Source organism: Rhipicephalus sanguineus, chromosome 4 (assembly GCF_013339695.2).
Source record: "Rhipicephalus sanguineus isolate Rsan-2018 chromosome 4, BIME_Rsan_1.4, whole genome shotgun sequence".
In the NCBI taxonomy this organism is placed as follows: Eukaryota; Metazoa; Arthropoda; class Arachnida; order Ixodida; family Ixodidae; genus Rhipicephalus; species Rhipicephalus sanguineus.
The window spans coordinates 129,410,722-129,437,903 of NC_051179.1; the positions used below are offsets into that span (position 1 = coordinate 129,410,722).

The 27,182-nt window shown below is 48.4% G+C and overlaps 1 protein-coding gene and 1 long non-coding RNA gene across 1 annotated transcript; both read left to right on the plus strand.

Moving 5' to 3' along the window:
- The window catches only part of LOC119390670 (gastrula zinc finger protein XlCGF8.2DB), an 807,836-nt gene that overhangs the window by 590,213 nt on the left and 190,441 nt on the right, over nucleotides 1-27,182 (plus strand).
- On the plus strand, nucleotides 16,597-19,577 carry LOC119390696 (uncharacterized). Its single transcript, XR_005183454.2, has 3 exons — nucleotides 16,597-16,741; nucleotides 17,908-17,990; nucleotides 19,490-19,577. It is a non-coding gene; the product is annotated as an uncharacterized LOC119390696 (long non-coding RNA).

The window sequence follows — 27,182 nt, forward strand, 5'->3', positions numbered from 1 at the left end:
CTGTCACTTGACTATGCTGCATCCTGGTTTTCAATGTCAGGCGTCCGCCAGGGGCGCAGGGAAGCGCGCGATGATGGGATCGACCACCTGCGGCAGGAACACCTGATATCGTTTTTTTTTCGTCTGAGCCGGTCTGACAGCAATGTTCTGGGGTGTAGACACGCATTAGAGAACTTTTACTCGACATTCGAGAATCATCGAACCCCTTTGCAAGGCCGCTGCCAGCAAAGGGCGCGCTAATTTTTTACCTCGGTGACTTTCGTTCTGCAAACTCAAAAGCATGTATGTGTGTGTGTGTGGGGGGGGGGGGTCCGTGTTGGTATTGTTGGCATAGAGAAAAGGGGGGGGGAGCCAGCTTACTGTAGTCGAGGCGCCTGCGCGTGGTTTCGCGAAGTCCTCGAACGGCGCGACTCATCGTCGCGAATCTGCTGTTTGATGCGTATAGGACAGAGGACACAGAATCACAGCGCTAGAGGCCGCAGAGAGTGAGTGAAGCACCTACGTGCTAACCACCGAAATCCCGTGTGGTGGCCTTCCACTGCGCATGAATGGTCTCGGGCCTCAAAGTGACGGTGACAAAGTTACACTTTGGTTCATCCATTGGTTCTATCCGTTGGCAATGATCGCCTTGTCGCTTTCAGCGTACGCGTGCCGCGTCGTGCATGCCGCTGGCAGCTATTGACAAATGGCAGGGAAGACCTAGGACCGAAACGCAGTGGACGCGGGTGCCGCAGTGGCGCCTGTCTGGTGCCTTAGGTGGTAGCGTTTGGGCAGGCATCCATTCAACATATTAGTTATCTCCGCGGCTATCAGTCTAAAAATTTTATTACAGTTCACTTCGACAGCCGCCGCAACGATGTCTGTCATGCAATGAACAATACGCGTACATCCAGCGCTACATTCTTGCTGCGCCCGCTGAGCCTTGTCCTCGCCCCTACGACCTCGGTTGACTTTGTTCATATTTTTGTACAACATGGCAGTACCCTCAAGCGCTTCGATCGAACGGCTCTTTAGCATTGGAAACGAAGTGCTGACGAGAAAACAGATTCGTTTGTCGGATACCATCATCGAGTTGCAACTCTTGCTGAGTGCGAACAAGGGACTTCACTAAGTTGCGAATGTATATTCTGGACATTATTTTCTATTCACAATTCAATATTGAATCACCACTCATTAAACGCCCATGTATTGGTCCTTTTAATGCGGTTTGCTCTGCAAGATCGGGCTAGTTGCTTTAATCACAATGGATCCTGTGCAGAAAACATATATATTGATGCATGTGTGGAAATTTCTATTTGAATATCTGAAGCGCAACATTCTGACTACGCATTTCGACATGGAAAGTGCCATATGTGCTGTACTTGTTATAGGCGAGCACGAAAGTTGCGGTTAGACATGTGTGCATAGTATGGCCGGTGGTCTCTAAAAAACCTTGTCTAGGAGCGTTTCTTTAGATTCCCTTTATCTACATATAACCTGGTGCCGCCGATGTCACATTCGTAAAATCTATGTAGCTCGATGTGCGCTTTAAATTTCTTGCTTTGTCAGGACCATCTGGCAGTGTCATTAGATTAACATATTGAAGATACTTAGTACAACTTGGCATGCACTCCAAAAAGCAAACTCGCTTTCACACACGCTTCCACTCAAGACAAGTAACCAACCAGCCCGACAACAAGTTCTAATAAGCTATTTTGTATAAAAATCCAAATGTAACGTTAATGTAACGTTCCAATTTTCGAAATGTAACTGGAACGAGTTCCTTTCACGCTAAAGGAACTTGTAACGGGAACTCATTCCAAGATTGGGAAGGAACGAGGAATGAGCTTTCGTTCCTGTTTTAGAGGAACGTGTACAACACTGCGCTCAATCAGGTTAAGGGAGAGGAGGTGAAGGCAGTCGCAGCAGTAGACTGTGAGCCGGAGAGATGCAGGCAAGTTCATTTCTGCCTCGATGGTGCCGCCACCTGCCGGGGCTTGAAGCATTGGGGAGTGCTTGGAGTTGGACGCCGTACGCGACGGAGATCAGGGCGAGTTCATATCTTTCTCTATGGGGTGTAGCCGCCGCCAGCTCCGGGCTCGTTCTGCTACCGCAGTAATATGCGCTGTAGTGAAAGCAGTGAAAGAGAGGCTATGTGCACGGCATATGCGTCTCAGGATAGCCCGCCTCGCAGCAGTCTTGCGCTCCGGCCAAGGGACGAGGCTGGGGCGGGGGGGGGGGGTGCCGTAATCGATTAATGGAATAGTTTTAATCGATTAATTCGATTAATAGAAAGGCGGAAATCGATGACGATTAATCGATTAATTGTGGACGTTTAATCGATTAATCGTTCATCAATTTTACCATCCCTATTCCCTCTGCTAGAGTCGAGACATATTTCTCACAATGCCTCACAGATGGCAGCACATTATCTAATGTTTGCTGTTCGCTTGATAAAAGCCTCCTCTAGAAAGGAGGCGTTGGCTTGATATGTTTTCCGCTAGATGGGCATAGTTGTCCATTTTTGGAGCTGTTTGAAAGTTCGTGTGTGATTTTAGCGGTGGTGGCTGCACTATCCCGGCTTTTTTCGAAGCATGGCGTCGCGCAAAAAACATAGCTTGATGTCCTCGCCAATGCGCCTATACAAATTGCCGAATGGGCTCATTTTAGTCGTAACGCCTGCCCAACAAAATGCGTCTCACCCCTCTACGGCAACTGCGCTGAGAGGGACGAGACGCGGGGCAAAAAATGGCGTCGTGGCGGCATCAGCTCCTTCAAAGAATGGCAACACCCTAAGGGGGGCGCACACATCGAGGCACACTGTCTTACGCTTTGACCTCCAAGGTGGTGCCGGTGGGAGATTTTTCCTGTGCGTTGTTGAACAATAAAAAATTCGCAGCGTGCGCGTTAACTAAAAGCCGAATTCTTCTGCCTCTCATTCCCCATTAGCAGCCATTGGCATGTTCCAGTAGGAAACATTAGTAGAAGTAGAAGTGTAAGTGTTAGCTAAAAGCCGACTTCTTCTGTCTCTCATTCCCATTAGCAGCCATTCTTTACCTCCAAGGTAGTGCCTGGTGAGATTTCTCCTGTGCGTGATTAAACAATAAAAATTTTGTTCAAAACGCCGTTGATTGATGAAATAAACCAACGAAAGACGCCAGATGTTTTGTAAAAGCAAAACGGAAGAACGCCAGATGTTTCTAAAGCAAAACGAAAAGACGCCAGCTGCTTAACGAAAGACGCCAGATGTTTTCTTAGGAATGGTTTTCTAAACAATGAAAATTCACAGCGTACATGTAAAATTAAAGTGCGCTGCAAGTCGTCATAACTCATCGAACCTTTAGTATAAACGCGCCCGATCTCACGTCGGTGATGATGTACTGGGCAGAATTTTTATTGTTTAATCACGCACAGGAGAAATCTCACCAGGCACTACCTTGGAGGTAAACAATGGCTGCTAATGGGAATGAGAGACAGAAGAATTCGGCTTTTAGTTAACGCGCACGCTGCGAATTTTTTATTGTTCAACAACGCACAGGAAAAATCTCCCACCGGCACCACCTTGGAGGTCAAAGCGTAAGACTTGTTACGGACTACGACTACTACTACTGCTACTACTACGACGACGACGACTACGAGGGACGAACGGGTGCCGCCTTAAGGAGCTTCGCCCCTAAAACGAAATCCACAGGCCGACTTAAAACATGCAAAAATTGTTCGAAAACGCCACTCATCCAAGCACCAGCCCGCACACTCCGCGCCGTCGCGCACGAGCCAGAAAGGAGGAAAGCGCTGGTTGCCAGTCCGGTCCTCCTCGCCCGATGCAACTGAAGATGGATGGATGGATGCTATGAGCGTCCCCTTTATAACGGGGCGGTGACATGTCTGCCACCATGCTCGAAGAAAAAAGAAAAAACTTCCTTGTTTCATGCTGGCCTAATATCTTATCTACATTGATTGAATCCATGTTATTATACCAAAAAAATTATAAATTCACGCTCTATCTCTCTGCCTCTTAAGGCAGAATGACCTTATTTTTTTCCCCATTATATATTTTTGTACTTTATCTCTACTTTTCTGCCACCAATACTCTAACCGTCTCTTACTTATTTCTATCGCGGACGTGTTCAGCTTTCCATTGTTGTCCCTAAAACCCAAGGCTTCCTGTAGACTCGTGCCCACAAGTATACCTGGGTGAATATCGCCACATGCAATCAGTACATGTTCCATCGTTTCCTTAGTTCCCCCGCAGCATGTACATTGTTCTTCTTCGTTACTGAATCTCGCTTTATAACTACGCGTTCTAAGGCAGTCCGACCTTGCTTCAAACAGTAAAGCGCTTCCCCTTGAATTATCATAAAACCTTTCCCTCCTTATTTCGTTTTTTCCCTTTCGGTAGTTACTCAGAGCCGGCTTCTTTTCCATCGCTGTCATCCAATAAGCCCTCTCCGCCTCTCTGACCTTCTGCTTAATGCTCCTTGTTGCCATATCGCCCGCACTGCTAGCCGTATATTTACTGGTGAGCCTCCTAGTTCTTTTTCTCCACTGCGTGTCAACGCTTTTTCTATACAAATACCTGAAAACCTTCTCTGCCCATCTACTCTTCTTCATTTTCCTCAGCCTCTCTTCGAATCTCATTTTGCTCTGAGCTTCCCTCACTTCAAAGCCTGTCCATCCCATATCACCCTTTGCAGCCTCATTTGTCGTCTTCCCGTGAGCGCCCAACGCGAGGCGGCCCACCGTCCTTTGATTTACATCCATTCCTGATTGTACCTCTGACTTCATGCACGGGTTGGCGGGTTAAAGTCCCTGTATATTCTTGGGAAAGTACCGTCCTTCTTTTAACCGAGCCGCCACGCCGAGCACCCTCCTCTCCCGCCTTCCACCTCCCCACTTCACGGGCCGTCGCCTGGGAAACGCGCGCGTTATCTGCGTGACATAGCATTCTTGATAGGAAAGTGGCGCGAGCCGGGTTATAGGGCCGGCGCCCGCACGGTGGTCGTTTGGGAGAGGAGATGGATACGGTTTGGACACTTGGGAGAGGAGGGTTGGACACTTGAGAGAGGATATGGAGGAGAGTGTCGCTACTTTCTATATATCAAGGGACTTTATGGCGGGTTGGCTCGGAGCGCCCCCACGAAGTTGCGGCCTTAGCTAGAAATAGCCCCCCGTGCGCAGGCCGTAAAAGAAGGAGCGAGCGAGCGCCTCCAGACCGGCCGTGGGTCGGCGAAGCGGCGTTCCAAAGAGCTCCGCCACGAAGTGACGGCGCTACCTGTCCCCAGGTACCTAGCCGTCGAACACAAAAGGATTCCGTTCGAGATTTACGCTCGCCTGTCGCCACGCTGTGACCCTCAAAAAACATGGCGCGCGTGTCGTCACCGCCGACGCGCATGCGGAGACTACCCTCAGAAAAAGGCCTATTGTGCAGCAAGTTCACTATATGTGATCACGCTTCAGGCCACCTGATTAATTGGTATCTTGTAATAATCTCTGTTGGCATAATTAAGTTTCTCCGTGACACTATTCCAAGAAGTGGCTTGGTCTGTTCTGTAATGAAGAGGGTTGCTGCTAATTCGTTTGCGTGTCAGGTAGAATTCAAGAAGCCTTTGCTATACACTCGCGCATTTATTAGACATTTGGGTGCTCGTGCGGTGACTGTAGACTGCGTGGGCGCCTATTTTGTAATTAAAAAAGACAAAGCATCAGGTAACGTATGTGGCAGTTAAGATTTCCCCTGCTGGTGGGCCTCGCAGCACAACGAATCGTCGATACCGTAATGCACAGTACAGGCTTTGTGGCATAACACAGCTGCAGTGCCATAAAGCTGACTATAGTGAATCTGTCATCTTGTAGCGCGTATATACTATAATGTAAATATATAGTGCACTGAATCCTAGGGGCAGTGCAAGCATGGCGTAAACAAGCAGGGTACGAGTCAAAATATGGGCGGCATGCACAGCACAGATTTCTTTGCGCTCCACAATGAAGGAATTGCTTTGTAAGTTTTACCGCTTTACAGGGGTGTAATGCGACGAAAACTAAACGCCACGCTGTGAGGCTTGCTACCTGTGGCTGCAATTAGTTGCCGGAAAGAGTATCGCCAGGTTGCTTCAGTGGCGCAATGTGTTGTCCGCTCCGATACTTCCACGTTTCACATGAGCAAGTTGATGAAAAATAAGTAATGGGAAAACTTTAACGGCTTCAAAGTAGCTTTAGAACGAATAATTGTCTCGAGGGACAGTCCGAGATGCATGAATATTTATTGATATTTATTTATTTATTAGTACCTCAAACGCCCCGTAAGGGGTATTACATGAGGGGTGGGCATAACTAGTCGATGATAGTTTCGATGGATGCCTTGAAAGATGCATGGCTGGGGTGGTGTACAACTTCGGCAGGAAGACGATTCCAGTCCTTTGCCGTGTGAACGAAGAATGATTTCATGTGAGCGGTAGTGCGGGCTGCCGGAGGATAGACTGCCTTGTGGCCATGACGGGATGAAGTACGATGCAAGGGTTCGATGTCAGCCTGGTGAGGTAAAAAATTATAGAACTTATGAAAAAGACACAATATTGCAGTCCTGCGGCGCTGCTCGAGGGTTTGAAGATGAAGAGATGACTTAAGCTCGGTGACGCTGGTGTGATAAGAGTAGTCTGAACAAATAAACCTAGCTGCACGATTTTGTATGGATTCCAGAGCGGTTGAGAGGTTAGTTTGATGCGGGTCCCAAACTGAGCATGCATATTCGAGTTTTGGTCGAACGAGTGTTAAGTATGCTAGTAGTTTCACCGGGGAAGGAACAGGGCGTAGGTTACGACGCAAATAGCCAAACGCACAATTAGCTGCATTGCTGATGTTAGAAATGTGAACTGACCAAGTAAGGTTATTGCATAAGTTAACACCAAGGTATATATAAGATGTAACTGCGCATATTTCCGAGCCAGCTATCATGTATTTAGCGGAAACGAACGATTGACGACGATGAAAAGTTAGAAGTGATGTTTTGCTCACATTTAGAGACATTAGCCATTTGTTACACCAAGATTCTATGAGAGAAAGGTCAGACTGCAGGGTGAGGATGTCAGTGTTGTTAAGTATGGGACGGTAAATTGCACAGTCATCAGCAAACAGCCGGATTTTAGAAGCACAACCCTTGGGTAAGTCGTTAATGTATATTAAAAAAAGCAACGGGCCCAGGACAGTGCCCTGTGGCACGCCGGAGACAACAGGTGATAAAGGAGAGGAGTGTTGTTTAGCGTAAACAAACTGCTGACGGTTAGACAGAAAGTCGCGGAGCCATTCGTAAACAGGAGGGTTGAGATTTATTCGTGAGAGTTTTAGAAAGAGCCGTTTATGAGGAACCTTGTCAAATGCCTTTTGAAAGTCTAGGAAGAGGGTGTCCACGGGTATGTTTTGGTCAAGGGAAGAGGATATGTCATTGATGAAGAGGACGAGTTGTGTTTCGCAAGACATGCCCTTCTGAAAGCCATGCTGGTTAGGATTGAAGTAATGACATGATGCTAGAAACTTTACCACGTGAGAATAGATTACATGTTCCATTAGTTTCGAACAAACACTGGTCATGGAAATTGGACGATGGTTATTGCATGAAGATGATGAACCTTTTTTAGGTACTGGAATTATCTTGCCCACCTTCCAGTCTTGCGGCACCACTCCAGATGACAGAGATTGCTGAAAATGTGATAATAAAAAAAGTATTTGTTTACGCCAGGAAAATATATACTGAGTATGTGCAGCACAATGAAACGAAGACAAGAGAAGACACATAAACAACATCGACTGGCTATGTCGTTTATGTGTCTTCTCTTGTCTTCGTTTCATTGCGCTGCACATACTCAGTATATATCGACATATGTACCAACTAGCCCATCAACGGATCCTTCTAGGATGAATAACCTTCAGACAGGCATTTTATGCATTTTTATTTACGGGCATATCGAACTATATTTAGCGATGCCCTTTGATTCCGATGTATGCGAGTTTTACTGTATATACACTTAGCCGACAGTGTGCGTTCGTAACACATTGGTCTGTTCAGCGAACCATTATGTGGTGAGGAGCATTGACTTTCCTGGCGTAAACACTTTTTTTATTATATGATATTTAGGAGATGTTGGTGCTTCCGTATAGCACCGGCTACTCCTTTTCACTGATGATAGGATATGTGAAAAGCACAGCAATGAAAAAAAAATATTTCATAAAGAACAGCTAGGCAGAGTTCATAAAGTCTGTATATACAACTGAAAACGTTATTCACAATGGTGTTTCATATATTGCTTGATACAGCACGCATGCGATGGGAGCCATGCATGCATATGCGACATATATCGGTTGGGGATGGCCTAGATTCATCACCACGATGTGTTCGGTGGGCACCGGGAACTCCACTGATCTGATGAAAAAATAAGCAATCTGCATCACTGCGCCTCCTAGCTACACACATTCTGTGCTCCAAATAGACAGGTCGGCTTCAGCGTGACGCTCGTTCGCGTGGTGGCTCGATCGCCACAAGTATTTGTTTAAAACAAGCAATAATATTGATTATTCGGTGACACGGAATATTGGAGCTAAACGTTTTTCCAATGCACCTTTTGGGAAAAGCTGGCTTTTCTGGAACCACAAAACAAGGCCCAACAGCCGCTCATATGAATATATCGCATGCTAGCTGTTCTGATCATGTCTCAAACTTCGTCATCCAAAAAGAACCAGCTTCGTAAACGAATGCGCTTGATACGCCAGCAAGGTTAACACAAAAATGAAACCTAATGCGCTATGCGGCTATGCCTGCACTCGCAGAGTGATCTCATTGAGCTGAAACAAAACTGATTCCCCCTTCTTGCGAACTGCGTGCCCCTTAGTCAAAAAGAGTCCCTTCCCAAAGAAAGCAGCAAGTATGCACCTTTATTCGTGCGTCCATTAAACCAAGCCACCTGCATTTCCATGGTTAAATCGCATGATCAACGTCTCGCACGCACGTAGAGTCACGCGACTAGGCTAGGTACATCTCACTTGGAATTTTCTAGGGACAGCACCAAAAAGTGCTCTGGCAACGCGGAAATGTTTTGATGGCTTTTAGATGCGAAGCATCTTATAGCGGAGCTCAAACCGGTGGTGGTGGTGGTGTGCAGCGTGAGCACCCTTACTGCGCATGCGCATAACCTCTCCACACACCTCCTCACCACTCCCCTTCCGCCTCTCCCCTTTCCCCCTCACCACTTCCCTTCTCCCCTCTCCACTCTTCCTCTGAAACGCGGGCTAGACATGCCGAAATTCTCTCCCGCGCAACGCCGTTATGAACAGCGGCGCATGCGCGTCCCCTCCTTCTCTCTCTCCTCTCCTACGCTGCACACCTCTCGCGCGCCTGTCCACCGCGTTCCCCGCTCGCCCTGTGAGAATTAACGGCCAGGCTAGAGGGAAGACAAGACGCGCGTAGCGTTCCTCTTCGCGTTCCACGACGTGAGGTCGGTAGAATGCCCAACGAACGCCAACGGAACGCGATCGTGCAAGTGCTTCGGCTTCGCATCGCCTCATGGTCCCCTTTAGCGGGAAATGGTGAAATTTTTATTAACTCTATGCCTTTTTGGTCGCTCCCTGTTTAAAATACTGAGAAGGGCGATCGAAGCGGCACGTGGGTTACTGGCGCCCCAGTGACACGGGCACGCCCCGTGTGAGCCCCTTTATTTCAGCACATCTTGCATGTACGAAAGGAATAGTGCGGGGGGTAGGTACAAGCCCGACACCTGCAGAAATTCTGGATTTATTTTCGGTAGCAGGCCCAGTCTCCGTCTATAGGTGCACCCGACTGATCGATAATCGGAAATCACCGATCGAATCGGTGATAGTGACTTTTGCAGGTACAGTAAGACCATCAGAGATTAAGGCCTGGCCCCTTATATACAAGGTAGAGTCACTATCCCCGAGACCACTACAATGTTTCAAGTGTTGGCGCTATGGCCACAGCGTAAAAGGGTGTAGGTCAGGTGCTAGATGCCGTCGGTGCGGAGAAAGTCATGACAGCCGCGACTGCAATTCTGAGGAAGAGAAGTGCTGCTTGTTTAATGGAATGCACCCGGCAGACTCTTCAGATTGTGTGGCCAAAGAACGAGAACTGAGTATACTGGAAATTGTCGAGCGCAGGCGTTGCTCCCAGAGGGAAGCAGTTGCGGAACTTAATGAAAGGTCGAAAGGCTATGCAGGCATAACAGCTCGTCATGTCGCTACTATGGATGCATCATTCGGAAATGTTATCGTAGAGGCCATAGAGAGTGCTACAGAAAAGGCAATGGAACGTCTCGCAAACCATCTTGTTGAAGCCTTAGCACAAAGGTTTTCAAATCAGCTGGCACAAATGCTCAGTACAGTGTCTATGAAATGTCAGGATTCTCATGATTTCTTGGTTTCAAAGAATACAGAAATAGAAAAACCGACAACTCAGCAGCGATCTGTGTCTCCACAAGCTGGACCTGCCAAGAAGGTAGTGCAGGGTGATCCAGAACCTGTAATATATTATTCTGACGACTTAACAGATATGGACACGGAATCTCAAAAGTTGCTGAAGCGCACCAGATTTCCCCCTTCAAAAATGTCTCCTCAAAAGTCGAAATCGAAAAAGTACCAGTCAAAAAAGGACTTTTTTCAGAACCTCTCGAAACAAGACTTCTTGAAAAACGATATCTAGGATCAGGCAGTTTATGCTACGGTTCTAGCATCAAAATATAGGCTCCCTAAACATCTTGCAGTGGAAATGCCGATCGATTTGGTCGGCAACCACAGATTTATCATATATTTCTTCGCAATTTTCCCCAGACATAATTGCTGTTCAAGAAACCTGGCTTGCAGATGGCCAAAAATTTTACCTAGGAAATGACCGAGTATTTCGTTTGGATCGACCTCTCAGAGGTGGTGGAATGGCCTTCTTAATATCAAATAAGTTTAGTCACAGAGCCAATATAGCTTATCAATGTATGGCTACGCATTACGAAATTTTGGTGTTAGACGTAACATTGCCGAACTGCTCTCCTTTTTCTTTTGTTAATGCATACTTCCCGGCAGGCGTACAAGACACGAGATGCCTAGATGTCATGATAGCATCCTGTAGAAAGGATATACTACTGACTGGTGACTTCAATTCCCACCATGTGTCTTGGGGATTTAGAACAGATATAAGTGGAAGACGCTTGTCGGAGTGGACTCTTTACAATAATTTATCTTGCTTGAATACAGGAGTTGTTACATTTGTCAGAGGTCAATCTAAGTCGGCTATAGACTTGACTTTTTCCAGCTCCTCCTTAAGTATATTGCCGCGTGTCTTATGTTTCATGAGTTGAAGCTACACTCCCGAAGACTGTCAGCAACGCTCAGCGTAAACCGCGCCACATTGTTCGCGAAGCTTCCCGATCATTGTAGATCGTTTTGTTAAGATTGCGCGCCGCACACGAATGTTCCAGCTTTGTCGAGAGATAACGCCACCACCAGCGATATCGCTGGAAAGTTCGATAGCGCCTGTATAAAAGCCGACACGCTTGACCGCTTGTCAGTTGATCGACGGTCGACGCTCTGTTCGACGCTATCAGTGTATTGCTGTAGTTTGACCTTCAGTTTCCCGACCACAAGTTCGGCCAAATAAACAGTTTCGTCTCGGACGTGCTGACTGCTGTCTTCGTCGACGTCACGACCACGTGACATCTGGTGGAGGTGCTGCTTCATGATCCGGACGCCACCGCGGAGCGCTGACCCAAGCCCAAGCCGCGAAGAAGACGACTCTAAGGTCAACCCGGATCCTCGAACCAGCCGCCGGCAGAAGGGACTACAACCAGAGTACGGGCTCCTTCCCGAAAACGCCAGGCAGCCGAAGACCGTCACATCTACCGCCGAGACGATGACAGATCCCCTGCCACCTACAACGGTAGTGATGCAACAGCCAAGGGAGCCACCAACTTTCCGTGGATCGTCGTTTGAAGACCCGGAGAGCTGGCTGGAGACGTACGAGCGAGTCGCCGCCTTCAACCACTGGGACACTGAAGAGAAGCTGCGCCACGTCTACTTCTACTTAGAAGACGCCGCAAAGACGTGGTTCGAAAACCATGAATCGAGCCTTCAATCCTGGGACCTCTTTCGGACGGCGTTCCTCAATACCTTCACGAGCATCGTCCGCAAGGAAAAGGCCGCTGCTTTGCTGGAGACCCGGGTGAAGCTGCCAAACGAAAACGTCACCATGTTCACGGAAGAGATGACTCGACTTTTCCGTCAGGCCGACGCTGCGATGGCGGAAGACAAAAAAGTTCGCCTGCTCATGCGGGGTGTCAAACAAGAACTTTTCGCGGGACTTGTCCGCAACCCGCCCACGACGGTCGCCGAATTCCTCACCGAGGCTACGACTATTGAAAAGACACTGGACATGCGGACGAAACAGTACAACCGCTCGCCGCTGTCTGCAAACTATTCCGCAGTGCACTCACTAGCCACCGACGACTTGCGCGAAACCATCCGAGCGATCGTGCGGGAGGAGTTGCGCAAGCTGTTACCGCCGCCGCAGCCTCAAGTGGATTCGATCGCAGACATTGTCCGCGAGGAAATCAAAGAGTCACTAGGTGTTCCTCAGCCGGCACCGCCGCAGCTTCAAGCAATGAGTTATGCTGCTGCAGCCCGACGCAACGCCCCCCCTCCTCGCCCGCGTCAAGACGCCGCGCCGCCCCACCAGTTCCGCCGCCAGCCACCACCGCCGCCACCACCGACGCCATACCGCCCGCCAACCGGCCAGCGATACACGCCGAGGAAGACCGACGTTTGGCGCGCCCCCGACCATCGTCCACTCTGCTACCACTGCGGAGAAGCCGGCCACACCTACCGCCGCTGCCAGTATCGACAGATGGGACTGCGCGGGTTCGCCATCGACGCGCCGCGTCCACAACAGGGTGAACGACCACGTGACATCGCCGACTATCTGGCAGGAACGCAGTGGACCCCCCGAGGACCTTCCCGATCGCCGTCGCCAGGCCGCTACGCCTCTCCCCAACGCCGCCAGTACACTGGCCCATTCCGGGGCCGGTCGCCTAGCCCGTATCCGGAAAACTAAGGGCAGCAACCGATGGAGGTGCGGTTGCTGTACGACGAAACATCGAAGATCCTCCGCCGTCGACGACGACGCCACGACGAAACCTTGAAGACCCGACGCGAACCAGACAGAGCCCTGACGACAAAGTCTCGCGGACCGAAGTGGACCTGACAACGCAACGGGGAAGCAGCGGAACAAACCGACGTAGCCGTGACCCGACGCCACGACCTAACTGCAATGCAAGACGACGAACTAGCGACCTCGACGTCCTTATCGATGGCCACAGCGTCACAGCTCTCGTCGACACCGGAGCCGACTATTCTGTCCTCAGTGGACCGTTCGCCGCGAAGCTGAAGAAAGTTAGGACCGCCTGGGAAGGCCCCGAAATCCGGACAGCTGGAGGTCATCTAGTAACACCGGAGGGAATCTGCACAGCGAGACTCACCATTAACAACCGGATTTATCCCGCGAACTTCGTAGTCCTGCAGCGTTGCTCGAGAGAGGTCATTCTTGGTATGGACTTCTTAAGCCTTCATGGTGCAGTCATCGATCTGAGATCCAAGTCGATAACACTATCCACAGAAAAAGCACTACCGCCGTACACGCCGCCAGAAAAACACTCCTTGAATGTGCTGGAAGACCAGGTCACCATTCCCCCTCGCTCCAGCGTCATCATTTCCGTCGGCACTCAGGAATCAGCAGACCTGGAAGGCGTCGTCGAGGGCGATCAGCACGTGCTTCTGAACCGTCAGATTTGCGTCGCAAGAGGCATAGCCGAGCTGCGCGATGGTAAAGGAAAGGTAGTGCTGACAAACTTCAGCCACGAATATAGGCACCTAAACATTGGTACGACGGTCGCCTACATCGACGAATTCGTGGACGCCAGCAATGCTTTCGCCTTCTTCGATGCTACCGAACCTGCTTCGAAGGATCGAGATCCCCAAACAGATTTCGACGTCAACACGAGCCTCCCGAAGCACAAGCAAGGCCAGCTTCAAGCCCTGCTCCTGCAATTCAAGGACTGCTTTTCGTCGTCGTCAAGAATTCGACATTACCGTCGTTTACAAGTCCGGACGAAAACACTCTGACGCCGACTGCCTGTCTCGTGCCCCCGTCGACGCGCCGCCGCAAGACGACGACGATGACTGCTTCCTCGGAACTATAAGTGCCGATGACTTCGCCGAAAGGCAACGAGCCGACGCGGAACTTGGGGGCCTTATGGAGTACCTCGAGTGCAAGACCGCCGATGTTCCGAAGGTATTCAAGCGAGGACTGCCGTCGTTTTTCTTGCGGAACGGCGTTCTCCTGAAGAAGAACTTCTCGCCACTTCGAGCCGACTACCTTCTTGTCGTGCCCTCTTCATTGCGACCAGAAGTCCTCCAGGCCCTACACGACGACCCGACGGCTGGACACCTCGGTGTTTCCCGCACACTCGCCAGAATACAGGAAAAATACTACTGGCCACGCCTTGCTGCCGACGTCACCCACTACGTTAAGACTTGCCGAGATTGCCAGCGACGGAAGACACCACCGACTAGGCCAGCGGGACTTCTGCAGCCAATCGAACCACCTCATCGGCCGTTCCAGCTAATCGGGATGGACCTACTGGGGCCGTTCCCGACGTCGACTTCCGGCAACAAGTGGATCGTCGTAGCAACTGACTACCTCACCCGCTACGCCGAGACAAAGGCCTTGCCCAAAGGCAGTGCGGCCGAGGTAGCCAAGTTCTTCGTGGAGAACATCGTATTGCGTCATGGCGCCCCAGAGGTCCTCATCACAGACAGAGGTGCCGCCTTTACTGCGGACCTCACTCAGGCGATCTTCAAATACAGCGAGACGAGCCACCGTCGCACCACCGCCTACCACCCGCAGACCAATGGCCTCACAGAGCGTCTAAATAAGACCATCGCCGACATGCTGGCCATGTACGTCGACGTTGAGCACAAGACGTGGGACGCCGTCCTTCCGTACGTGACCTTCGCTTACAACACGGCCGTCCAAGAAACGACGCAGATGACGCCGTACAAGTTGGTCTACGGAAGGAGCCCGGCGACGACGCTCGACGCCATGCTACCGAACGTCACCGACGAAGAAAATCTCGACGCCGCTGCTTACTTACAACGTGCCGAAGAAGCTCGACAGCTCGCCCGCCTGCGCATCAAGACCAGCAGAACACCGACAGCCGTCGCTACAATCTTCGACGACGCTTCGTGGAGTACCAGCCCGGCGACCGTGTCTGGGTCTGGACACCAGTACGACGACGCGGACTGAGCGAGAAGCTTCTGCGTCGATACTTCGGACCGTACAGGGTACTTCGACGTCTCGGCGCACTCGACTACGAGGTTGTCCCCGACGGCATCACGAACTCTCAGAGGCGCCGAGCTCGACCCGAGGTCGTGCATGTGGTGCGCCTTAAACCGTACTATGCACGTTAACGCACCAGAGGACTCTAATGTTTGCTTTCTTTATTAGTTTTCTTTAGTATTGCATGTATTCATGTTCTGCTTTTAAGCATCGGGACGATGCTTTTTCAGAGGGGGGCATTGCCGCGTGTCTTATGTTTCATGAGTTGAAGCTACACTCCCGAAGACTGTCAGCAATGCTCAGCGTAAACCGCGCCACATTGTTCGCGAAGCTTCCCGATCATTGTAGATCGTTTTGTTAAGATTGCGCGCCGCACGCGAATGTTCCAGCTTTGTCGAGAGATAACGCCACCACCAGCGATATCGCTGGAAAGTTCGATAGCGCCTGTATAAAAGCCGACACGCTTGACCGCTTGTCAGTTGATCGACGGTCGACGCTCTGTTCGACGCTATCAGTGTATTGCTGTAGTTTGACCTTCAGTTTCCCGGCCACAAGTTCGGCCAAATAAACAGTTTCATCTCGGACGTGCTGACTGCTGTCTTCGTCGACGTCACGACCACGTGACAACATCCTCGTGGAATACTTTGGACTGCGCTTCAAACAGTGACCACCTTCCTATTAGTTTCGAAATTAACTTCCCGAATATATTTCGAACTGGAAAAATTGGTTCATTCGTAAATTATGTTAAATTACAAAAAACTAAAGGCTACTTTGATTCCTCGCAAGGACATCCAGGAAGATATTAGGGCTATGAGCCTGTGTGTGGTATTAAAAAGATCATTAAATAGTTCAACTTTTGCATTGAACTCGAACACAGAAGGATCATTTAGCCCTTGGTGGAATGCGGAATGTACACTGTTAAAACGAGCCATCATTTTGACAGCGATCTCTCTATCTATTTTGACGAGCCGTCGGCGTCAAACGGGAAAGACGGCGAGTCTCTTGTCAACGAGCGAGCGGAGAGAAAGAGAGACGAGAGAAAAAAGAGAGAGAAAGTTCCAGCGCGCCTCGGTTGGCTACCGTACGTCACGTGACACGTTGCTCTCTCAGCGGTTACCTCTCCAGGAGAAAGAGTGGAGGAGGCAGAGCGGCAGAGGCAGAGGCGCCACCGCGCCAGAGAGAGAGAGAGAGAGAAAGAGCCGAGGGAGCGAGTACTGCCGGTACGCCGGTACATTCCAACGTGTTTCTTTGAGCTTTGTGCGTGCTTCTTCCATGTCGGTTTGGTGCGCCATTTTGTCTTTTTTTTTGCGTGGCGTGCGAGTGCCTGTGCAACGCGCGTGTGTGCTTTGGAGCTGCAGCCTCAAGTCGAGTGCACGGGTAAAGGTGAGTGTACTGTTCTACTTATATACTACTTTCGTCTGTTTACACCTTCGGCTGTGCACTGTTTAACAAGGCACTTCGTTTGCGTGTAGCAAAGAAGCAAGCTCTAGTTTTCGCGCGTTGTGGAGGCGACTCCCATCGCGCGTCTCTTCTGGTTTTTGCGGTATGCATTCGTTCCAGGAATATTGGCGCGTGTTTTTGAGTAGAGTGCACTTTTCGCGCACTTTCGATGGCGATTGAAAGTGGTTAACGGTGCGAGGACTGGGAGCGAGTGGAGGAACTCTAGTGCGCCATGTACGGCCGAGTACGTTCAGAGCAATTAGTATAAGACTTTATTTAGTTGTTTCTTTTTGCTTTTCATCTGTTCGTTCGTATACATGCGCTAATGCTGATCATGACATCTGCAACTCTGACGACTTGCATAATGTGGATGCTATAGTCGCTAATTCGTAAAAGTATACGTCAACTATAAATTAATAGTTTTTTTTGTCTTGTAGTGTGGCTTAAAACTGCATCTCTTGTGCAATTTACTCTCTCTGTTTCTTGATCGTTTCCCGGCAAAGGATGCAGACGTTGGTATCCGATAGCGATTGGCCAGCTCTATTCTGATTCACGAATCGCAATCGAAAGTGACCTTGTAACATGCAAACGGGAGCAGGGGCGTAGCCAGAAATTTTTTCAGGGGTAGGGGAGGGGGGGGGGCGCACCGCCTTCATTTCGGGGGTTGGGGGCACCTCCTTGAAATGGTCATTTTTCGCTCTGTATGCAAAAGAATTTCGGGGAGGGCACGGGCCCGGTGTGCCACCCCCTGGCTACGCCACTGAACGGGAGCGCTGAAGCATTGCGAAAAAAAAAAGACCAAGACGCGAAAGACGGAGTTTGTCTTGAGAAGCATTACACCAAGAGCATCCACGCGCGTGCCCCGACTTTGAATTTTTTCATAGAAAATTTAAAAGTACCGCCTATCAAACGAGCAGCTGTCACTGCGTAAAAATGGAGAAACTGGATTAAATTGCAATATTCTCGACATGTGTAAGGATTTAAAACACAGCAGGGTGAGGAGGAGGCTAAGGGATTTGTCGAGTGCTTGCAAGTTCGTATGCCAGTTACTGCATGTAACTATCGAATGGATGTGATTGACTGACTGCTAATCGCTCCAATCATTTCAGGTTCACAGGACAGGTCTGAAAGGTCAACCTCAATCATATTTGGCTGTGGATATCACTGCAACTTTGGCACTCGACCAAGCGAGGTATGTACTCAGTATCTCGAAATTTTTTTTTCTGCGTGTTTTAACATTGCTGAGGACATGTGTGTATCATTTGTAAAGAAAGACCAGACCCTAAATGGGGTCTTCTGAATTAGTACCTCAAGTTTAATGTGCAGGCCAACTGCCTACATGCACCCACGCCACAGCTGCGACGTATTGCCCCACTGTCAGCGCATAAGCCTTCTGGCTTAGCCGTATATCAACCTCAAGCATACTTGGCCGTGGATGTCACTGCAACTTTAACGCTCCGCGAAGCGACGTATGTATTGAATATCTCTGGAATTTATTGTCTCCGTGTTTTAACATTTCTGAGGACACGTGTGTCGTTTGTAAAGACAAATCAGACCCTAAATAGGGTCCTCTGAACTAATACCTCAAATTTAATGTGCAGGCCTACCCACCCCATGCACCCAAGCCATAGCTGCAACACGTTGCCTCGTCAGCGAAGTCAGCTCATAGGCGCATACTTCTAAAGTATATTTCATGGAAACACATCTCAATGTCATGATTTCTTGTCACATTTGTGAGACTGCAGTGCAGAACTTGTACAAATATGAAAGACTACAGAGTTCATTCAAATGTTCATAATGTTAATGTAGCATGTGTAAATCAGGGCTGCTCGAAACATTTCAAAACATTTAATGCACTGCGTGTGCATGTTTCACGCAGTCATGTTGGAGATGATGTTGCTCCTGTGTCATCTGGACAAGAATTTAGATGTCCTCATATATTTCATTTCTTTTTTTTTTTAAGATGTTGGGCACGTTAAGAAGCCTATTTCTTCTAGTGTTGCCACTGCCTGTTGTTTTGTGAACTCTAAAAAAGTGTTTTCAAGTGCAAAATCATTCACGTCTCATGTAAGTCGCTTTCATGGCAGCATTGTGTGTCCAAGACAGAGTGTGGCACAATGTGAGGAAGATCTTGCAGCACCTAGCAGTGCAGGTCAAGATTTAACCAGTGTTGATGTTTAACAAATTTCAGGGCATGATGATGAGGTTTGTAAAAGTGGACGGCTACCACAAGTGCGCATGTAGCCTATACTGGAACTTAGTGGTCTAGATGCGACTCATGGCAGAGCTCCTGAAGTGAAGCAAAATGACCTTGCAGAATTACGGTTTAGAGTATGTGTTTATCCCTCTACATTATGAGCAGCTATTTCTGTTACTAGAAATAATACACGGGTTGTTTGTGCAACTGTGGGCTCTTTTTACATTTTATATTTGTTGTTACACTCCATGCTTACTTGGGAACATTATGCATCAGAGCATATACATGTAGCTAGTTCAGCATGCGACAAATATGGTCACATTTGCTGCTCAGCATTTCTATCTGGTGTCCTTTGATTTCATCATGCAGTGTCTCTCACACAATGCAGCATAGTTTATACATTTTCGGCGTTTCACATCTGAAACCCGAATATGTGATTGGCATAGTTTATGGCGCATGGATTTATTCTGTCATTCTCTTTTTGTTTACTCCAGGTACATTGGACAGATCAACCGGACCAAAAGGCGGGGTAAAAGAGAAGGGAGCGGAATAGGACCAAGGGTGCTCAGCCTTATCAAAGCGATTTGAATAATAAATGTGCAAGTATTGACAAAAGCTTTTGTTGCATATTTTATTAGGTACTACCCATGTCGAGTGATGGTCGCATGGTGAGGTAGACCACTCTACAGTTCATAGTGACACAGAATACACTTGATCTCCTGGGCCATCATACTAACATCATCATCATCATCATGATCATCAGCCTGTCTACGCCCACTGCAGGGCAAAGGCCTCTCCCATGTTCCGCCAATCAACCCGGTCCTGTGCTTTCTGTTGCCACGTTATACCTGCAAACTTCTTAATCTCATCTACCCACCTAATTTTCTGTCTTCCCCTCACGCGTTTGCCCTCTCTTGGAATCCAGTCAGTTACCCTTAATGACCACCGGTTATCCTGCCGACGTGCTACGTGGCCGGCCCACATCCATTTCTTCTTAATTTCAACTATGATATCCTTAACCCCCGTTTGTTCCCTGACCCACTCTGCTCTCTTCCTGTCTCTTAAGGTTACACCTATCATTTTCCTATCAGGTTACACCTATCATTTTCCTATTAAGGTTACACCTATCATACTAACAATGCAGCTGCATTTCATGTTGAGAGCCTCTTTTCACCTCGCAGAGAAAATGCTACATTGATGGTCTCATAATAGCATTGACAAAAAGACGTACAGGTCGGTTTTATTTTGAGTTCACGAAAAAGATGTCAAAATGGAAGAGCACCGTCATTTGCAAATGACGGTGAAATGTTATCAATCTGACAGGTCGGTTGTGTTTTGAGTTCATGAAAAAGACGTCAAAATGAAAGAACACCGTCATTTGCAAATGACGACCTTCAGTTATTTTGATTGTTACATTTTATCAATTTGACGGTTTGCTTGTATTTTGAATTGACGGGAAAGACATCAAAATGATAAAATATTACCATCATTTGAAAATGACGGCCTGCCATCATTTTGACGGCCATATGCTTGGAAATAGAGCTGCCAGGATATTTCCCGTCATTTTGACAAAAATTTTTTTACAGTGTATGAGGGGTTATAGAAAAGGTAAAGATGCGTGGAAACAACTTTACTCAACCAGTCCCCCCAAAATTGGTGTGATTACAAATACATATCAGCAGATTTTAAGCGCACTGTACGCAAAGCAAAATATGACTATGATATTAACAAATTTAATTACCCTTCAAAGTCAAAAGACAACAAGGCGCTTTTTAGATTTTTACGCTCTAGAAAAATGATACCACCATCAGCAAATATTGATTCTACAATTCTGTCTCCTCGCGAACTCTCTGAATTATTAGAAGATATCGCTAAAGGATTAGAAGATAGGTTCATGTCAATTATGCCTATGCACATTGTAAACCCAATCGCAGGTGAGGAATTCAGTGAGGTTACATTAACAAAACTGGCGGATGTAGTAAGGCATTTACCTACTGAAACACCAGGGCCAGATGGGGTGTCCGCTACAATAATAAAAGTGTTGTACGAAATTTCCCCTCATGAAATCCGTAACATGGTTAATTATTCGTTGAAAAATTCTTGGATGCCTGCAGACTGGAAGCTTACCAAAATAATTCCGATACTGAAAAAACAGGGAGTTGGGTTTGCACTTGACAATATAAGGCCTATTTCTCTCACGTCTAACCTAATCACATTGATAGAAAGAGTTTTGAATGCACGATTAATAAAATATATTGATGAGAACTCAATACTAAACCCGAGCCAAATTGGCTTCCGATCTGGGTGCTCCATATGGTGTGCGCACGTGGACTTGGAGAGTCGCATACAGCTGGCTCGGCGCCGACGAGATTATTGTGCGGTAGTGACCCTAGATTTAGCGAAGGCGTACGATAAGGTGGGGCATACAATTCTAATACAACAGATGATACATTACTACCAATTTCCAAACTACATAACGGCATGGGTTGAAGAGTTTTTAAGGGAAAGAGAATTTTATTGCTTCTAAGGGGGTTTTTCTTCTAGCAGATATAAGCAGAAACGCGGTGTGCCTCAAGGGGCAGTGCTATCGCCTGTTTTGTTCAGTATTTTCATGAGCTCCACTCCAACCCATTGCGATATTCAATTATATGTGTATGCGGACGACATTGCATTCTTCGCAAACAATAATGATTTGTACTCTCTTTACCAGTCATTACAAAATTATATAAACATGTTAGAAGCATGGCTTCTAGATATTCATATGTCGTTAAACGTCAACAAAAGCGCGCTTCTCGCGTTTTCGTTTAGGGACCCGGTCAACATCTCACTAATGTATAGTGAAGAACTCATTCCCCAAGTTGATTCCCTTAAATACTTAGGCATCATATATAACGGAACAATAAATTGGAGAAGCTAGTCACATTGAACAAGTTGGCTCTAAGGCAACACGCGCCATGGGGTGGCCGCGTAAGCTTGCAAACAGGAAAAAGGAGTTGCGAAGAAATACACTGATAATGATTTATAAAACGTATGTGCGGCCTAATATGGAATTCGGGTGTGCATTACTTTCTGGAAGCGCGAATTATAAAATGAGACCCTTAATACTGCTAGAAAGGGAAGCTTTGCGCTTTTGCCTTGGTCTACCCAAGTTTGTGGCAAATAATGTGTTGTATATCGAAGCGCGAATACCATCGTTGATGAATAGATTCAAAATCCTTACAGTTCAAACCTTTTTAAACATATATAATTCGCCTCAGAATCAGTTATTTTACGTTTTTATGAAAGATCCAAGCCTATATTTTTTGAAAAAGAAATGCTCCCACCTCCCCGAAGGGAATCGTGAGGAAATGCGAATGCATTTCTTGCGCCGAGAGTACACGGCGTAGTGATTTTAATGGCGTAAAGCTGGACACATCGACGCGCTCAAGTGTCTTCCTTTTGGGCGCCTCTTTCAACGAAGGCTTCCTACGTGCGTTCGTACTCACCTCAGGGATGTTGCCACCGCCTTCAATGCAGCACAAACGCGTTTAGAACACGCTGTTTTCAGGCTGTGCCAAGGCAGCACAAACGCTACAAACGCGTTTCAAACGCACTGCATTGAGGCGGTGGCCCAGGGAGGAGAGAGAGCGAACGGCGAGAGAAGGAGCGGCGAAGCACTGCACCTACCCTCTCACCACACACGCGGGAGCTCCGCCGAGCTCCCGGTGTTGCCACGATGCGAGCGCCCTCACACGCCAGAGCGCGCTCCTCCTCTCCACTCACTCTCCGCTACTCCGCCCGCACCACCTGCTCCGGTTGCTAGGGGCGAGGATAAGCGCGCGCGCCCGCAGCTGTTGCTATAGGAGAGGCAGTGAGAGCGGAGAGGCGCGCGGACAGCGCCGGATGTCTTACATAGCCCGACTAAAGCCTGTTTCACATGCGAGCGACCGAGCGGCGGGGCCCGCGGCGATCGAGCGGCAGCAGGACGCTCGGACGCGGCTTCGTTTCACATGCACCGCTTTTGCGCGGCGCGCGCCTCTGCGACGCGCAGTGATGGTTGTGGGAAGCGCCCGTTATCCGCGGGTTTCCTTTCTCCGGGCTCGCTTGCTTTGGTGCGCTTGGGTTGCAAGTTTCACCAGCCTTCTACTTCGGTGATCGATTTTCACGCGCCTAAACCTTGAATGATGAAAATGTGCAGTTTATCAGAGTGCAATTAAACAACTTCAGTAGTCACGTTTATTTCTGTTCCAGCTTTCTTTTTTTTACCACGCAAGTCATGTTGCACGCACATACACTTGGCCATGGAAAAGCAAAAGAAAGAATTTGTTTTTGGGGTTTTAAGCTTTCACAGGGCTTTCGGTGGCTTTTGGTCTCGAATGCCGCAAGGCGTTGGTGCGCCGTATGGGCCGGCAAGCGGATGCCAACGGCCCAGTCGACGACATTGTGGGTTTGTGAAGGAGCTCGTCTCTTTTTTTTTTTTTTGCCTATGGGCATTCTGCAGTAAAGAGGCGGCGGCATTTGTCGTCTTCGGGGTACGTGACCACTAAAAAAAAAAAGGGAAAAGAAAACAGTAAACGGTTCGAACGTGCTGCACCAGAGTAGTAAAAAAGAAAAACTGAAACGTCTACTGCGAACAAGTGCGGAGTGTCGTAGGTTCCCCCTGTCCGGACCTATGTTGGTGTCACGATTCGATAAAAATACAAAAGAACAAAATGACACGTGCAAACGATTTGTCTGCTTTGATGGAAGCGCAGTAAAGAACAACAAAAGGAAAAGAACGGCGTTTTCTACACTGCCAGCTCGTTGCAGCGAATGTCGTCTGCTAGGAAACCGAGTCGGAGCGTGTTCCTCCCGGCGCGCGCGGCTGCTCTCGTCTCCATCCCTACGGTCACGTGCTCCCCGCGTCACTGCTCCCCCATTGGTTGACCTTGGGCAGCCGCTCTGCCGCTCGCGAATTTTTCCAACTCTGGCGATCTCGATCGCGCGTCCACTGGTCGCTCTAAAAAACCTGTTTTTGGGCTTCCGCGACGGCAGCCGCTCCGCTCTTGGAGCAAAATCGCTGCATGTGAAACAGGCTTTAGAAATGCATTCGCATTTAAAACAGTGGTCGCGCATTATATTCGTTCAGGCGCTGCTAGAACCATTGAAAGTTAAAATTAAACATATTGGCTCGACACGTACAATTCATTCAAAACTTCACATAGATTTTGATAATATTTTTCCTCCGAATGCGAAACAAATGTCATTACGGTATTTAAATGATCATTTGCAAGATTAGATTGCGCACCTGACAATTAATATAACTGCGACTGATGCATCCGTATCAAACGAAAAGGCTGGGGTAGGCATCTTCTCTCCTTCTCTTGACTGGTATTTTCCTGTTAGACTTCTAGATTACAAACCTATCTTCATTGCAGAACTATTTGCTATTGTTCTGGCTCTACGAAAGCTTAATCAGAAGCAGCTGTTATAATTACAGATGCTCTTTCACCAGTTGCTAGAGCGCTTCCGTCTGTGTGTCCGTGTGTCTTCCTCTAGTCCATGTCTACTAGCGCTACCCTTCCAAGTATGAATTTCCAACTCGCCCAAGAAACAGCACTATTTCAGTATGTTCGGCGCTCTCTTAGGCGACAAACTTAGCGCTCATTAATATGTTTCATCTTTTAGTACCAGCAAACTTGCGAAAAATTCAGCTGTTATGGGTACCAGGCCACTGCGGATTATATTTAAATGAGATGGTGGACACATTGGCCACAATATCTTTAAGGGGACCCATTACACCGATTGCTGTCGCGTAAGCAGTATCAGGTATAATATTATACCCGATACTGCTTACGCGACAGCAATAAGATTTCGAAATGCGTGTCTGCATAATGAAATAGGCAAATTTTCATGGGATCAATTCAGCGACTTCGCACATCTAAGATTTTGCTGGAATAAGCAGTGGTGTGTATCACGGCAAGTAGAAGTTACTTTCACCAGAAACGCTGCAGAATTCCGAAGTTGAATTATTACTTACACAAAGCTGGACTCAGCGCGTCTCCGTTATGTCAGTTTTGCGGTGAAATAGAGACAACAGAGCATTTCTTTTTATTCTGTCAATGGCATTCTAATCAGAGAAATAGATTCCTCGTCGCTCCCCTTCAAAAGTTAGGATTACAAATCAATGTTCCGCAAATTTTATCATTTGGTGGCATTACATTACGTTATAGGGAACCCAAGCTCAAGTTTGCGGCGCGACGACAGCGCCGCGCCAGCCGCGCTGCGGCTCTGTCGGAAAGCTCTGAACCTTAGGCACGGCTGGTCTAGAGGCGCGGCCGACTCAGCCCCTTTCACGGTAGCGGTAGCGCACGTGCGCACGCGTTCTTCTCTCGGTGCGGGTAACTGGGGGGCCGTCAGCTGGGTACGTTGAACCGAGAGGCTTGCTGTGCGAAGCTGCGCATTTCAGCGATGACAGAAGCGACCCCGCGGAAGCGCAAGCGTGGTCCGAAGTATTGCGGGTTCAGTGGCCAGACACAACAGTGCAGACAACACCAACGCACGCGATTTACGTGTGAAACTGTATTGTTTCGTGTCGCACGAGAAATACAGGCGGCAAGCGTGGATAGCTGACAGCGCTGTCTCGCCTTCTATTTTGGTTGTCTGAGTTCATCGCTTTCGTTCGTTTCGACTACCTGAATCGGTAAGTAACGCGGCGCATGCACGCAGCGACTACAGTATAATGATTACACGCTGTCTTCTCGCATTGTGAAAGTCCAGTTACGGTTGTAGGCGAAACAACTTTGTGTTTTGATTCCCCGTGTTTGTGAGACCTACCCGTCGTTGTTGAACGTTCACACTCGCGCTATACCGTTAGCGTTGCGCGGTTGGTTGAATTCAACTGAACTCGGCACATTGTCAGAAGTTCGGCGCCTGCAATTCACGCGTCGGGAAGGCTGCTTTATCACGCCGGAACGGACGTCCGTGCATTTTCAGCAAGCTTTGACATCGTTCTGCAGGTTTGCTTTGTTTTTGTCACTTTATTAGTGTGATATATATTTAAGCCGCTAAATACAACTGGCACTTAATACATATGCTTTGCAATTGCAACCTTGAAGTAACCTTCTGTCACCTTCTGACTTCGTGCGATTTTGTAGCCGCGTTCGCGCAGCAGGTCTTATACGCCTGTCAAGTCGATATCATAAAAAGAGACTGCAAGCATGACACGAGAGCCGAAAAAACGAGGCGAGCAGTTCATCTTGCTTCACAGTAGTTAAAGCTCAGCTAGCTGCCTCGCGCCTTAATCAGCGGGTGATTCTCCACCGGCACGGAGGGCTTGACTCTAACCTTCTCAGGAAACAGGGCCATGGCCGTATAATTTCTTTTTTTCGCACGCCGCAAACGTTTGTTCACGAAAGTACACGGCTGCTACTGTTAATCATGCCATATCAAAACAACAATCATATGATTCGTAGTTCACATCGCAGAACATCGATAGCGTGTACGGCTTCATTTCGGAGTGCATGTGAACCATTATTCATCTTTAACATGACAGAATGAAACTTACCTCGAGGTATACGTCCTACACGGTGTAATCGCGACACGGGAAATGCATTTCGCTTTGAGTCGGGCGTCGTTGTCGTCGATCGTCTGCTCTTCACCGTTAAGATGATTGACGAGCCTTTCTCCTTTTATCAAGTTCGCTTTTCGGAAGTGTCAGTCAAGCTTGAAGATCCTTTTACCGTTTTACGTGCACGGAAGCGAGCGGCAACGCGGTGGAGAGAAGGAAAACCGCTCGCTGCTGACCACGGCCACCTGGATCGGGGCGCGCGGCGGTGTTCACCGCCGCGCGCCCCGATCCAGGTGGCCGTGTGCTGACACCGCAGTTTCTCTTTTTCTGCCAGAGATGGCGCTGCCTGTCAAGAGCAGCTTATCTATACTCGGCGACAACTTATCTTGGCATTGGAGCGAAGGCTACGGAGGCGGGGCATCCGCACATTTGTGTTACTACGCAAGTAGTTCGGCATCTTGCAGCCGATTTCAGTTCCAGTTTCGGTTTCGCTTGCTCGCATCGCTAGAGCGTTTAGCACCACGTCTACATGCAGAATGGGAACACCAGTGTGCGTAGATGCATCTACCTACTGTACTGTATATTGTCACAGGGTTGTTACGTTGACGAAGGCAGCAGTGGGTGTGTCGAAGATGAAACTCTTTATTTGGCCAAACTTG